Source organism: Drosophila grimshawi, unplaced genomic scaffold (assembly GCF_018153295.1).
Source record: "Drosophila grimshawi isolate 15287-2541.00 unplaced genomic scaffold, ASM1815329v1 contig_311, whole genome shotgun sequence".
Lineage (NCBI taxonomy): Eukaryota > Metazoa > Arthropoda > Insecta > Diptera > Drosophilidae > Drosophila > Drosophila grimshawi.
Genome location: NW_025063098.1, coordinates 3,356,847 through 3,372,658, shown reverse-complemented (window position 1 = coordinate 3,372,658; position 15,812 = coordinate 3,356,847). Strand labels below are relative to the sequence as shown.

General features: G+C 35.3%; 1 protein-coding gene across 2 annotated transcripts in view; it reads left to right on the top strand.

Moving 5' to 3' along the window:
- LOC6564011 (protein CREBRF homolog) overlaps positions 1 to 15,812 on the top strand; it is a 28,294-nt gene that overhangs the window by 6,937 nt on the left and 5,545 nt on the right. The window contains exons 1-2 of one of the 2 annotated variants that reach the window (XM_032737078.2): positions 5,196 to 5,227; positions 6,466 to 6,806. The exons of the other annotated variant lie outside the window; for it this stretch is intronic. The gene's annotated coding sequence lies outside the window, so the exon portion shown is untranslated. Of the gene's footprint in view, positions 1 to 5,195; positions 5,228 to 6,465; positions 6,807 to 15,812 lie in introns of those variants that run through there. 2 annotated transcript variants of the gene reach the window in all.

Below are 15,812 nucleotides of genomic sequence, written 5' to 3'. Positions count from 1 at the left end.
TAATAATCCGCAAAAAAAAAAAAATAAATAAATAAACAAACAATAAAGCAACTTTTGTAATTTTGAAATATTATTTATTGAAAACCCAAATTAAATAATATAGATGTGTGATATGTATTAAAGAATTACATATCATTTTATTTATTATGCTTGACCTCCCGCACACAAATTAAATGTTACTAATGCAATTTTCCACTTAACTTGCAACATTTGCGCTGCTCCATATATAAAAATAGCAATGCGACAATTCGCTGCCAAATTGTCACTAAAAACGCCCACATTTTCTGTTGAATTTCTGCTTGTTCTCTCGAGTACTCGAGCACATTTGAAATTTCCTTGAATGATTCAAATTTAAGCTTTTAAAAGAAGCTAAAAATATTTATCGCTGTGACGTGCCATATTCTACCGATAATATGCCTAAATATATATACATACAACTACTATGTATGCATAAATAATAACTTAGCCCGTAATGAGCCGCTAATGAGCATAGTTGTGGAGAGTTGTCAGCGTTGATAAAGCATCTGCGAAGCAAAAAGCAGCAACAAAACACAGTAGACCCAAACTGGCCCTGAACTTGACTTAAGTGCTGTGGAAAAGTCAATGGCTCTCAGCACTACGTCTACATTTTTGGTCTATACTATGTTGAAAAACGCTTAGTTGTTGAAAATATTATTGAATTGTGTTGTTGTTGTTGTTGTTGTTTTTGTGTTTGTTTTTTTTTTTATCAGAGTGCCAAATATATAATTTGTGTGTGCAGCACTGCCAAAGGGGCCAATGAACGTTAAGCGCACGAATCAGCAGAAAAAACAAAATAGGGGAAAATATATATATATTATATATATGTATATATGTTTATATATATATATATATGTATATATTTAACCATTATATTTCGTTTATTTGGGCAAACTGTGCTGAATGGTTTAATCACATGCAAAGTGCATGTGAGTTTGTGCGAACTTTTCTACTTGAAAGTTATTTAAAGATATATGATAAAACGCTAGCTGGTCTTTAATAATAAAATGTGTGATTCACACGTTAGAAAGCCATCACAGCTAGTAATCAAATTATGAAGTTAGTTATGCCAACTTGTTATGTATTCTATATTTTAACGTCAGCTCAAAGTTTATAGTTTCTGAAGTTATAGTTTCTCAAGACTGAAGAGATAATATTGCAAATATATTATAAGTTACATATATTTATATTTATATACTTTGAAAAATCTACAACACAAGTAAATATTATAAAAAATGTAAAAAAAAATAATTTCTAAAAATTCAAGGTTGGTTTTTGCTATGCAAATATTAATTTGAATAGAAATGTTGTGTAGAATATTCCTATAATCAATCTTTATAATTATACACATCTAGTGCGTAGTATGATTTGATCGTAAAGTTTATAACGCTTTGAAGAGGATAAGGCATATATATTCGTTGTCAGCATTAGCCAGGCCGATATAAGCTTTATCCTTTAGCTCCAATGCAAACATGTCAAACCTGGATTTATGCAGAATAAAATTGGTTTAAAACGTACAAGAAAAATATAAACACCAGATCCAGATTAAAATTTAGATGTCCGTAGTTGAACTTACAATTAATATTAGTTAGTAACTAAGTTAGCTCTTCTTTTTGGTTTCTTATACATTTTGTATTTACTTAAAACTATTCCCCCTAAACTATGTTACCTAGAAAGGCTTTCAGTGACTTTCCCTGCCATTAAAAGTCAAGGCACGTATTTCAAATATTAACTTTTCCGAGAGACGTATCCTACTTTCATTGCCTCTCTGCCAAATCCGAATACTGCCAAATTTGCAAATAGAGTGTGAACATTTCCATTGTTGTTTGGCACCCTCTTCGTGGTACTCATTCCGAAGCGCTCCCCTATTTTTATTTTTTCGCGAATTTTCATTTAATAAACATAAACAAATCGATACGCGTCACAACAACGCCAACAATGTCTGCGTGTGCCCGTCCAGGAGGCAGCATATACTATATATATATACGTATATAATATCATATGTATGTATCTACATCGAATGTTTTTGGTCTACACAATTTGCCGGCTGGCTCCCCTTTACCAACAGTGGGGGATGGGTGTGGGGGGTTGGTGCGTGGGGGTTGTTGTTGAGATTTTGGCTGCCATGTTGTTGAAAAATGACGACGCAGAATTTTATTAGACATCCTTAAGCAAATGTTGGACGGACACCGCTCTCTCTCTCGCTCTCGCTCTCTCTCTCGCTCTCGCTCTCTCTCTCGCTCTCGCTTTTTCTCTCTCTGACATGCTCTTGCATAATGAAGCCCACGCTCAGCACAACCCCCAAATGGCCAACTCAGCCCCCTGGTCCCAACCACCATTCCATGTCCTTGACGTCGTTGGCAGTCTACAGTCGCATTTTTGTTGTGCTTCTGCACATTCATAACAAAAACAAATTGAACTCTGCGTCGACAGTACTTATTTTCAATACTAAATAACCCTTGAATTAAGTGGTTAGAATAATAAAGTAAATGTCTACATTAAATAAATATATTTGACATAAGAATTACAAATTGGAAACTTTTCAATTAAAAACCAATTCTTGTGAGAAACAAACTTTTCTTAGAAATGAGTTAAAACTAATTAAGAAAACACGTTCACTCCGCTGTCCTTTAAAGGGTTTTGTGAAACATTTGTTAATTAAAACATATTTATGCTGTGGGTTGTCAAATGCTTTGCATTTAATTAAAAAGAACGCGCTCGACAGCATAAAGAATACGCAAGTGGCTCCAATAGCAACGCCCAACGGCAGCTTATGGGTAGTTTTTGTTTTTCGTTTTTTCGTTGTTTTTCGCTTTTATTTTTTTTTTTTGTTTTTTGGTTTTTTTTTTTTTTGTGGGGGTGACAACACTGGGCGTCGCCCACACACAAATTCAAGGTCCCGACGCGTCGGGCTGACGTGAACCCGACGCCGACACCGAAGCCGACACACCACGAAGGGAAAGTGAAAGTGACGAGTGGATGGATGGATGGATGGATGGATGGCTGGATGGCTGGATGGATGATAAGTGGGAAGCAGCTAGGAGAATGAAAAGAAAAAAAAATAAATATACCGGTGCTTGTCAGTAGCTGTGAAGCCCACGCTACGAGAATGTTGCGACGTAGGCGTCTGCCTGCTGCTGTCGCTGCTGTTGTTGCTGTTTTTAGTAAATACTTGTAAGATGCCGGCGCCCATGTCCTTGACAATCGTTTACCGTTTTAGATACTTGAAGTGGGCGTGTGTCCGTTGCGTGCTGTTGTCTATTACGTGTTTGTGTGTGCGGTCTGGCATCCTTGGCATTTGTGCTTATCTGTGTGTGTGTGTGTGTGTATCCTGGAATAAATGCCACAGTGATGAGCGACGGCGACGACGCCTCGCTTACCGAGCATATTTACTTCATTTACGAGCCGAGTGTCGTGTTATCCTTGTTTTTGTTTTTTTTCTTTCTTATGTTTTGCTGTATCGCAATTTTCCCATTCAAGGACACGGTCGTGATTTCTCTTCAGTGGCTCGCTCCACTGCGAAATTTTCCGTGCGTCAATTCGATTTACCATCATTACTGATGATGAAGTTTGGGGCATATGGTTTCGAGCATCAAAATTAAACCCTAAGCGGCATGTGGCAAGTGTTCCACACTTTAAATTCATTTATTTTTATTGGCTTTTGTGTCTTCAGCCACATTCTCAATTACTCAGCTACAGATAATGATAGATAAGAAATGGGATTTTGTTTTCAATTGCATTCATAAATTAAAAGCCATATATGTATATAAATTTATAATTTTTTTTCTTCGAGCTTAGTGCTCTTGTTAAAAAAGTTGGCATTTTAATATTCTTCTATTTTTAATTTAGTTTAGGTTTCCATAGTTATTTTCGCATCTGTTTATTTTAGTATTCTTCTGGAAGAGTAACTAAATTAATAAATTATCTGGCAACTGTTTATTCTAGAATTATTCTATAAAATTAACCAATTATATTTTACTTTAGCTTAGGTTTCCCTACTTATTTTCGCATCTGTTTATTCACGTAATCTATGTAGAAACAACTAAATTAATGAATTATTTTTGAATTTTGCATTACATTTTATATATGAAATATTGCATCAGCCATCAAAACGAAACAGAGAAACTAAAACCGAAAGTAAAACTCAAACTGAACTGATATTCGATTCATTATACAAGAAACACATAAAAACATTCCCGTTGATATTATTATAATTTTTTTGTTGCCATAAACCAACCAATACAGAATTGAAAACGCAACGTCAACAAAAAAAAAAAAACCTAGCGCAATCAACGGTTCTTTAAGCGCGGGCAATTCCCGCTTGCAACGCTTTTATTTTGTTTATTTCGTTCCCCCAAATAAATAACAAAAAATAACTTGCGGTGCGATATTATAGTATTAATTCAATGCTCAACTAGTTGATTTTTGCGAAAATCAAAACACAAATCAAAGCGCCAGACAATTTCATAACAAAAAGTTTGCATTAAAAAAAAATAAAAAAAAAAAGCGGTCGCAATAACAATGCGCGCAAGAAAATGAAAACAAGGCGTCTGGTCGAAGGCGAAGTAAACAACAAAAGTGACGTCAAAAACGAGTGGGCAGAGGCAGCGACAGCGGCAGCGCTAGCGCAGAGAAAGACAAATAGAGAAAAAGAGTGCGAGCGGAAGCTTTGTAAATGAATTTATTTATTAATCAAATGGGGAAAAAAATAACATAAACCGCCAAAGCAAAGCGAGCAACAACAAATGCCAAAGCCGAGCAGCAAAAAAATAAAATAAGAAACCAAAACAACAACAAACGCAACAGACTGTACCGCAGCGCAGCTGCGCTGTCGGTGTCGCCGTCTCTTCCCCGGCACCGGCATTTAAGAACAGAATTGGAAAATTGGAAGTGAAAGAAGCAACAGACGAAGAGACAAAAACGACGCTCAACTGCTGCTGGCTTTATGTAATTGTGTGGGTGAGCGACATGAGTACACACGCACTCTCTCTCTCTCTCTTTCATTCTCTTTCTTTCCCTCGCTCGCCTGCACTGCACACAGCTGAACAATCAAAACAAAATCAACGAACGTTCGCGAGCTTTCGCTTTGCTCTGCTGTGCTTGGCGTGTTTTTGTCGCTGAGCTTTTCAAAAACTTTATCAATCGGTCAAGAACGTTTGACAAGCGTGGACACGGAACGCAACAAAACCAATTCGATTTGTGCATTAGTGTATGTGTGTGTAGAGTGCGATAATCAAAATAAAACTGCAAATACGATTTTTATTTGTTGTTTTGTACATAGCGAAAATAAAATAAGCGCTGATAGAATAAATAAAAATGAACGAATAACGTCAATGCACGTCAAAATATATATTCTGAATGTACATACATATATAAATCAAATAATATATTGCATTAACAGTAGTTGTTGTATTTTCATAATTCAATTAGCGTGCAATTAAAACGTGTCAACAAAATCGCGCGCGAGTTTTCAAATAATCGCCAACAAAACGCTCTCCTGGCATACGAGTTTAAGCTTAAATTAACTCAGCTTCCAGGCATTTATTTGAACAAACTCGCTTAGACAACGAACTAGTTTCAAGACGGCAACAAGAGCAATAACAACAAGCAGCTACACTCAATCATAAAAAGCACCAAAAAATGCTAAGCAGATTTGCATAAATAAATAAAGCAACAACATTAAAAATAAAGTCAAATTTCAAGAGTGCTGGAATTTGACTACAAAAATTCTTACGACGCTGTCGACGCCAGGCGTCTGCCTGCCCGCTCGCACACCCTGCCCATTATATCAACACTCACACATATAGAGGCCCTCGTGCGCATGCAGAGCGAGCTTTGTCTTACTCACGACTACTTCTCGGCTCATGCTTTGATCAGTTGTCCGCAACGCGCTCAGCTGCTCGGTCGAAATCACCGCAAAATTGACAGCAACAATAAAACGGCAGCACAAGTGCACCCTCCCAACACCCCCGTTCCAATAAAGCTTTTCAGTTGTTGTAAATTTTTGCCATAATTCTAACGCAATATTTACGATATATTCAAACTTAACGTGTGCCATCCAAGTGTCAGTGTTGCCCACAAATAAAACTACACTTTTCAATTGTCAAACTTCAAGTCTTACGTCAACAAATACAACGACAGTTTCCCCTTGAAATATATAAAACATATATATATATATATATATATATATATATATATATATATATTATATATTATATATATGTATAAAATATATATGTACAATTGTGCTGGCGGTCTAAAATATAACAATTCTTCAATGCTTATGTTTTTCTTCTGGCGACAAGCTGATAAGATTTGCCGCGAGTGAATAAATATTTTAATTTTACTTATCAAATTGTGCATAGTTCTTGTGTTATAAATATATACATATATAACTATACAAATACATATAATATTTCTGTTTTAATCGCCACATGTGTGACCCAGTTTAAACGAAATCCAACCAACAAAAAGCGTGACCAACAACAACAATGAAATATACAACAATTTACATATAAAAAGCCACCGCCTTCCCCCTCACTCCGTGTGACCATGCATATCAATCAATTAATGGAAGAAAATATACAATAGACCGAGAAATGTTTGTATAAACATTACGAGCAAATTGTTTAACAAATTTTAAATACATTTCATCGCGGAAGTCAAAACGAACGCAAAAAAAAAGAGAGACGTTTACCTACACTATCCAAAGTCCCCACAGCTGGAATCGTGTATACTTATATAGTATATATAATTTTAATACAACACACACGGTGCTATATTATAAGGTTGGTATTGCAGCAATCGTATAGATATACATATATATATATATATATATATAGGTGTATAAATAATTTTGTATAACTACAAAAGAAACCAAAATGAAATACATAAATGTTACTAAAGCAACAGTCCTAAAGTCAAATTTTAATTATAGGCTTTGTGAATATTTGGGGCATCAAAAGAAAAATTTGGGGCCAGCTCGTAGTCCAATTTTTGATGTGCTTCTTTTATAAACGAGATAGAAAGTTAAACAAGATCCGCTGCTAAAAACTGAGAAGAAAATGAATTTGAAGCCTGACTTGAGCTACAACAAACTTTAAGTGTTCGACAGCAAAAGAGAAGAAGAATTTCAAGCCTGTCATCAGCTATAACAAACTTTAGAAATCTAGTAGGCTCATAGATCTTATTTTAATGGCCAATTTCGAAAATTTGGTCCCTATTTCATTTTCAAATTCTAAGAGCTGTCACACACGAGTTATTTATGTGCCCAGGCCAATTAAAATGTCAACTCATCCCAGAAACTTAACACACAGACACACACACACACATTCACACACATATAGTAAGTTCTCAAAGCTGAGATCTGAAATCGAAATCGTGTAATGCGAGACCTTGCAACAAAACAGAGCTCGGAGCAGAGAGAGCCATAAATATGACCACATTTGTTTATGTTTAGGCCATAAAATTGAGCTCAGAACTTGAGCATTTCCTGTACCCCAACCCCCCACTTCCCATCACCCCCCCCCTTTCCGCCCTTTTCCCTGTAATCCAGTGTAATCTGAGCGCTCAATTAAAAATAATAATAAATATAATATACACACTGGCTGGCTAAACCAGCAAAAAAATAGAAGAGAATAATGTTTTAAAATCTTTCGATTATACGATTGTTCGAATACTATATGCATTTTACATATTTATAAAGACTGAAGGAGTTTTTGCGATCATCACATATATACTCGTATATATATTGCCCATTTGTGCATATAATCAAAAGTTAATAACAATACCAAATTTGTAGCAAAAATACAAACAAATAAAAACAAAACAAAACAACATATTTGACTAGAAGATTCCCTGTATTTTGTGCCAATAATGGATATCTTGTTTTGCGTTGCTTGTACAAGTTCCAGAAAGAAGATGATCGAAAAAAAGTATCAAAAATGAAGACTATATATGTTCATGAGGTTCGTATTATAAGATACATTTTTGTTCAACCTTTTAAGGGGTATAACAAAAAGAAGAAGCTACCGAAATCAAAATTAAATTAAATTTGAAATTGATTTCAATTTGAATTTCGAATTTGAACGCGTTTTGTTCAAAGAGTTCAGTGTCAGTGCGCGAAAATTCAAGGCTGAAAAACTGTTGACTCGCCACAGCTGGAAGACAGATAGATAGAGAGAGAGAGAGAGGGTGAGAGTGTGTGTAAGAGAGAGAGAGAGAGATAGAAAAAAGCATACACATGCAAACACACTATCATCATACACTCAAAACACACACACACACGAAAGACAATCGAGTTGAATGCCTAAAACCGGCCATATGTTGGGCAAATACCAATAGTAGCAATAGCAGCCCCCCTTCCTGCTCCGGCTAAAGCCCAACTCTTCCCCTTCGCATAGATAGATATATATATACATATGGACAGACAGTTTTGGTTTGAGTTTTGTCGTCTTTTTCAGAGAGCAAAGTCTAAACACCAACCCAGATAGCAATATTCTCCTTTGTACGCCTCGTTTAGTTTAGGCGCCGCTTTATTACGTATACGACTGGGTAGCCAGCTGTCTGAGTAGCCGCTGTTTGACTTAATTGACTTGACTTAGGCAGCAGCGCGACTGACGACCATAGTCAGTGTGTATTGAGTTTTTGCCATATCACCTTAAAGCAATCGTACTCGTTTTTTTCTCATAAATAAACATACATATATATATATATTCATATATATCAGTAGCTATATCAAAAGCTATTGCCAAGGCAATGAGTCAACAGTTGAGCGCACGATAAGGGCCGCCTATGATGGGGCAGGCAGCCAAAAGCACAGCAGATATACATTGCCACAATTAAATGTTAGCAACTTAATCAGCTGTTGACTTTGCGACTGATAAATTTATTACACAAGATGCTTAAAACAACGAAATTTTCGCAATGCTGGTTTGCAATTCCACTTGAACTTACGGCTCTAACGTATTGTATAATACTATAAACTATACTATATTAAAATATATATACATAATATTAACTCGCGGCATTTGTATTACTTTAAGAAGTTATCGTTCAGTAAAAATTGTCCTTACTCTTTTGTCATTCTATCGTATAAGCGATAAATGATGAACTTTGTTCAATCGGTTCATGTTCATAAAAAACCACCTTCATTTAGCAGTTTAATCATTAATTACCTTTAAGACTTCAAGATATTATATATCATACGGTATTGTTAAGCATAAGAATCATTGCTCTTTTGTCACTCTACCATATACATGCCCAATATATGAACTAAAGGAACTTTGTTCAATCGTTTTGTCCATTTGACTTGAGCATTAGTTGAAAACGACATTCCTTTAAGCTTTTTAATCATTAATTAATTCTGAGAATTATCAAATGTGCAAGCCGCGAAAAAAATTAAAAATAATAACAAATGAAAAGATATCTCTATGTATGTTTGTCGTGCATTGAAACGTATTATCCATCGAAAGAAGATGTTTAAAAATATTTTTATTTTTTTAATGTATTTAGGAATATATAATGACAATGTTTGACACGTCTTGTCAAGTCTCTAGCTCTTCGTGTCACGAAAGTCCTAGTTCTCGTTTGCTCGATGATCAATGATCCCACAATACTCTTCTTATTTTTTTTTATTTATTTTATTTTTTTTTTGAATACCGATTGCTGCAAATCAAAATGCTGATTGTATTTCTCTCAGTTATTGCATCATTTCTCGATATCTTGCTTTAATTTCCGAGAGTTGAGAGTGCATAGTTTAATAAAAAGTGTTGATCGGCCGATTTGATTCACAAATTTCTATATGAGTACTCTACTCTGTATATAGAAATGTATGTTATATATGTATATATAGATATACATATATATTCTATATACGGTCATTGCTTTGCCGGCCTTCAACTTTCTTTGTTGTTGCTGGCTGGCCGCGATGTTCTCTGGGCTCTCTGTACTGCTCTGCTCTGTTTTGCGGATGCGGCCATTAAACAAACTTGTTTGCTTTTCTTTGAAATTTCGTAAAAAGTATTAATATGTTCCAAATAAAGCATATATGTATATAGAATCAATATATATATCATTATTGTTCCACTGACTCACATCAGCTTTCGCTTATTTTTTTCTTTCGTTATTTGTTTTTATCTTAATCTAGTCAAACCGAAAACCAAACCCTTTTAAGAATTCCTAGAAAATAATTTAGCGATTGACTTCTGTTTTTTTTTTTCTTTGTTTTCGTTCTCGTTTGTCACACTAGAAGACAAATAGCTATCTAAAAAAGTTGATTCGATATTTTGGGTAAATTGTTTTTGCCCCGTAGACGTGGCCAGCTTATCAGAGTTGCCAGCTGTTTTGTTAGAAGAGGCTGTGTTAAGCTGACTAAGTTAAGATAAACACTATCATCCTCGCCAGATAAGAGTGCGATACTTACAGTTGTTCTAGCTTATCGTCGTTGATAGCACTATCCACAAACCCTTTGTTTGGTGTATACAAAATATATAGCTGTGTTTACATTTTGCTGCAATCGAACGCTATCTCCAAAATCTCACTTTGAAAGTTAACAAAAAAAAAACCCGTTAGCAAGTTATATTTTTATTTATTTGCTAATCGGCAACTATCTAAGAATATGCCACAAAAATAGCGTCACACAGTCTTTCCTGCAATGGGTTGGATGAAGGGGAGGCAACGCAGGTTAATTGAAATTCAGTTTTTTTTTTATGTTTGCAATGGTTATGGTTGGTGGCTTATGACAATGCCGTTCATTACCAGCAAATTTGCAATGTGCTTGACCCAATATTGTGAAGTTGAGGCAGCTTATCAGCAGGCAACAGCTAATAGACCAGTCACTGGCACGCGGCTAGACGCTGATAAGCGACGACGACGACGACAGCTTGGAGCAGCTGAGAAACTAGACGCCTCTTTGCTGATAGCTGATAGGGACGCAACTCACGTGTTCCAGCATGTATCCGTTCAAATTGGATGTCTAAATGCAGTCTATATGAATACATACACATCTACACTTAAATGCATTGCGCTGTTTTCTGTGTGTGTGTGAGTTAAAAGCAGTCTTTGCCCAGTCACGATTTCTTCAAGTGCTTCCAGTCGATAGTCTTCTCCATTTGATGATATTGGAACTGGCTTTTAGGGTCGGGGGTCTGTTGTGTAGTGTATTTGTATTGTATTGTATTGTATTTGCCTAACATTTCAGCTGATTTGTGCTAATTTTTGCGTATTGTGCACAAATATGTTTCTAAATCAATATAAATTGATTTTAATTATTTATCTATTAGCGAAACAGCAGGCAAGCAATTTATCTGTACATATATCTTTATATATATATATATATATATATATATATATATATATATATGCTCCCTTTTCTTAGCACTTATTGATTGGTATGAAAACTAAATCAAGCAAGTTAAGTGTATCTGAGAGATGTGTGTATTTTTTATATACAGTTGTGGTCAAAATAATAGAAATGCTTCTTACCAAAGCATTTAATAAAAATATAACTCATTTTATGGTGATAAAATCCTGATCTCTGCAAAATCTTCAATATAAGGAAACAATTCAATTCTGCTGAGAATGTTTTAAAATACAATTATTTTCCAAATACTACACGTAGTAAAATGTAACCACCAATTATATCTAGTTTTTAGAAATATTATTTAGCCGCAGGGAAAGCTGAGAGATCTTTATTATTATTGCATTTCAATAATAATTTAATAAAAATACATATAAAAATTATTAAATTTAATGATTTTAATTTTCTTTAGTAATAAATATTGTAGCTATGCCAACTTTGAATTTTTACTTATCTTCAGTATTGATTGCTTGTGCTTAAATCAAATTTTTATAAGTTTTAATTTGAACTATATTTTGCAAAAATATCCTTCAACACCTGCCAAAACATCTGTTATTATCTTGACCACAGCTGTATATATATATATATAGATATATATAGCAAGTGGCAACTTTAGACTTTAAATGCTGCTAACTATTGTGCTAATATTTACTTGGATGTGCTGTTAGTTAACTATTGCATTTAAAGTATATTTAATGATGTGCTTTGATTAAAAGTAAATCGAATCAAGTGTTAGTGCGACACAATAGGCGTTATCGATAACTTGTGTACCAAAAGCGGGCTTGAATTCGATATGATAGTTTGAGTTGTTGGCTGGTTCTGATCGATAAACGCATATGTTAAGCACATTTCCAATATAATATCACAACTTGTAGGTAGGTTAGCAATTTAAATTTACATCGCTTAATCCATTGGTTTTGACCATTACATGGCCCCTGTACAGTTTGCGTCATTTGTTTGTATAATAGGTAGGATAGGTATATAATAACAGGTACACCTCTTATATCATCACTTGACAGCCACTTAATGCCCCCTCCCATCTCACATCTCCTTTGAAGTTAATCCCTTAGCAAAAGTCATACATACTCTAATGAATTAATATGAGGAACTATACAAAAAAAAAAAACATCGGCGCCTCCGCAATTCGCTTGTCTATTTTTGTGCTATTCTTAGCAATGAAATTGGCGCCCTAAAATCACGTACTAAAAATAGGTAGATATTTTGCCTTAAAGCATGGTGGAAGCGGTGGTGGGGCAAGGTTGGGAGGGAACTTGCACTTGGTGGTAACTGTGGCTACCTCAACATCAATTTGTATGTGGGCTGTGTGCGTGGGTGTGTATGTGTGTGTGAGAGAGAGATAGAAAGAAAGAGAGTCGTCTACATTGCGTGTGCCTAAATTTAACGCAGTTCAGTTCAGCCAAAAGCAACAAGAATACTAAGCAAAGGTGACTTGCACAAAAATTGAAACAAAGAAATTGAATATAAAGAGTGAGCGAGAGAGCATGAGGATAAAAGCAAACAACAAATTGCATGCATTCGGAACATGTGACAGCGATGACGACGACAGTGTTGATGATATTGCTGTTGTTGTTGTTGATCAGTGTTGTCAAATCAAAACGGGCATATAACAAGTGCTTTAAAGCGGGGGGCGGGGTGCTGTGATGAATTAGAACTAGTCAGTGACCCATTGATAATGCACAACGGAAGTTGCAAGCGTTCAACGTTCGAGTCCGACACAAATGCAACTTTCCAGCACAGAAAGAGAGCGAGAATGCAATAGATCGCCTTCCTCTCTCTGTGTGTTGTCATTTTTTTTTTGTTAAGCTTTTTTTTACTCTCGTTAACACACAAAACTGATAATGCAAAGCGTCGTGTCTATATTTATGCAACGTGCCAGGGTTTTGATTTGCACAAAGTGGAGGGGGTTTCTTGTTCGCCCAATACAAAATAGAAAATCATTGGTTAGTATATAGTATATAGGACAATTTAATACTCTCAATATTTTTTTCCGTATCTTCCAACACTTGGAAGTTATTATCAGCGACGGCATCACAATTACGTATACAGAAACAATAAATACGTATATTACCATGTGTATGAGTGTGCATATAGTATAAGTTCTGGTGAAATGTAAAAGCTTCCTGCTGGCTTTTTGTTATTGTAAATTATATTTTATTTACACACAACACAAAAAAAGCACCAACCAAACGACAAAAAGCTTTAGATTATTTACTACACACACGCACACGAGCAGACACACTCATGCATTTTTTCTACGAAAATGGCGACAAAAGCAAACAGTCAGAAAACATATGTTGCTCAGAGCGACAACAACAGCGAGAGAGAGAGAGACAGAGAGAGGGAGAACACTAAAGCAGCTCACGCTCTCGAAAGCTTTTTACAGACACCTAGTTTTGTTTACAACTCTTTGTTGTCGTTGTGTATGTGTATGTGTGTCAGTATGTGTGTGTAAAACAAAGGCAACACTGCGATAAATTATAAATTCAAAACAAAATATAAAAAATAAACAGTTTTGACCTTGAGTTTGGTTAATAACTGTGCTCATTTGCTCTCTCTCTCTCTCTCTGCACGCCACTCTTCGCCCTTTCTTTTGCTCTCCCTTAATTTGTTGATAGCGTGGCTGGTCTAACTGTTTTCCACGTACATATTATTGCTTTTGTTTATAATTATTGCTTATTATTTCATTGTGTGTTGAAATTGCTGCCCGTCTGCAGTGTTTACATTTTTTTTCAAGCGAAATTTGTAATCATTTTTCTTCTTGTTATTTAAAATGTTAATTATTGTTTTGTATTTTTGGATTTGATTTGAATATGACGTCACGGGCAGCTGCTTTTTTGTGATTTGCTGCTGTTTATATTTCATTTGACTTGGTCACGCCTTGTAGCCAGTTTCGTGCTTTAGTGCTTAAAGTCCACCCCCCTCCCTCAACCCTACCAAGCAAAGTCCAAATGCTCTTCACGTGCATCCCACGCGTCTTTTATTCTATTCCGCTTTGCTTACACCAGACACAACCTGGAGATACACACACACACACACATTCAATCTTGTGCACATAATGTTATTATTATTATTGTTTTTACTGTAGCTCTATTTATATGATTTATTTTGAGCACAAAACCTGTTTGTATCTATCTCTTCTGCTTTTTCTTATCATATGTTTTGCATCATATGTTCTTTTTTGTCGTTTCAATTTTTTTCTCTTCCTTCTCCGCCTCATCATCCTCTGCAAACATTTCGCGTTCATTAACTTTTTTCGTTTTTTTTTTTTAATTTGTTTTTTTGTTGATAATTATATAGACATGCTCTTCTTTTTTAAAGCTTTATTTCGTGTTCGCTCCTGTCCCCTTTCTCCCCTTCACTTGCAGCATCAAAATGTTTGCTTGTCTAGTGTTTTTCGGTATAATTCCACTTAAGTTTTTAAGTATTTTTTTGTTGCTGTTGGTTTTTTGTTATATTCTTCGACAGCAGATTTGTAATAAATTCTATTCGTATTCTCGTTTCTCTATTCCCCCATTCTTGGCGTTAGTATATAAGCGCCCGCCGTATGTTTCCTATTTATATACACATATATATTTACTTATATACATATTATGTATGCTTCTTCTTACATTTGTTCATAGAGGGCGCTTTCGGTTTGAAATACAAAAAAAAAAAACATTTATAAAAAAATTTGTTTGGCCTTCGACGCGTTCGGCAACCTTTGACGAATATTAAACAATTTAAATGGCAACGAAGCGGAGTGCGGGGCAAGTGGGGTTGTTGGAGAGAGACGGGTTCGGGCGTAGGAATAATGTGTAAAGAAACCAGAGAAACAAGCATATCACTTAGCTAAAGTAGAATTGTTGCTTAAGTGCCGCGTTAGATGCTATACAATGTGGCTTGTGTGTGTGTGTGCGAGTGTGTGTGTGTTCTCGTCTGACCTTGGCGAATGGGAAGTAACGTCCATTCCACTATGTGCTGTAAGCGCTTCAGCTATCAGCTGTAAAAATATCGAGTTATCACCCAAAATGACAGAGAATATACATGTTTATAGATAAGCTTGCCTGGGTGGGCTTTGGCTTCTGTGTTTCATAGTTCCAAGGTCTACATGTGTATATAGTCTACTTCTCCTCTCCCCCTTCTCTTCCCACAAGTTTTTCATCTGATTACCATGTTAATTGAACACGTGCAAATAAATATCGATAACCTTATCGATTAAAGACGTGATTGATTTCAATTAATTCAAATCAACTCATGGAATATGTTTAAGGTGATTTTTGTCAATTGATCAAACATTTATTTTTAGATTATGAAAGAAAACATGCTGCTCGCTTGTATCGATTTGATAAATTATAGTATATTTATATGTTTTGCTTTAAAAAAAAAAATGTTCATTGATTTTGGTACTCGACTTGCGGCAAATTTATTTGCCCAT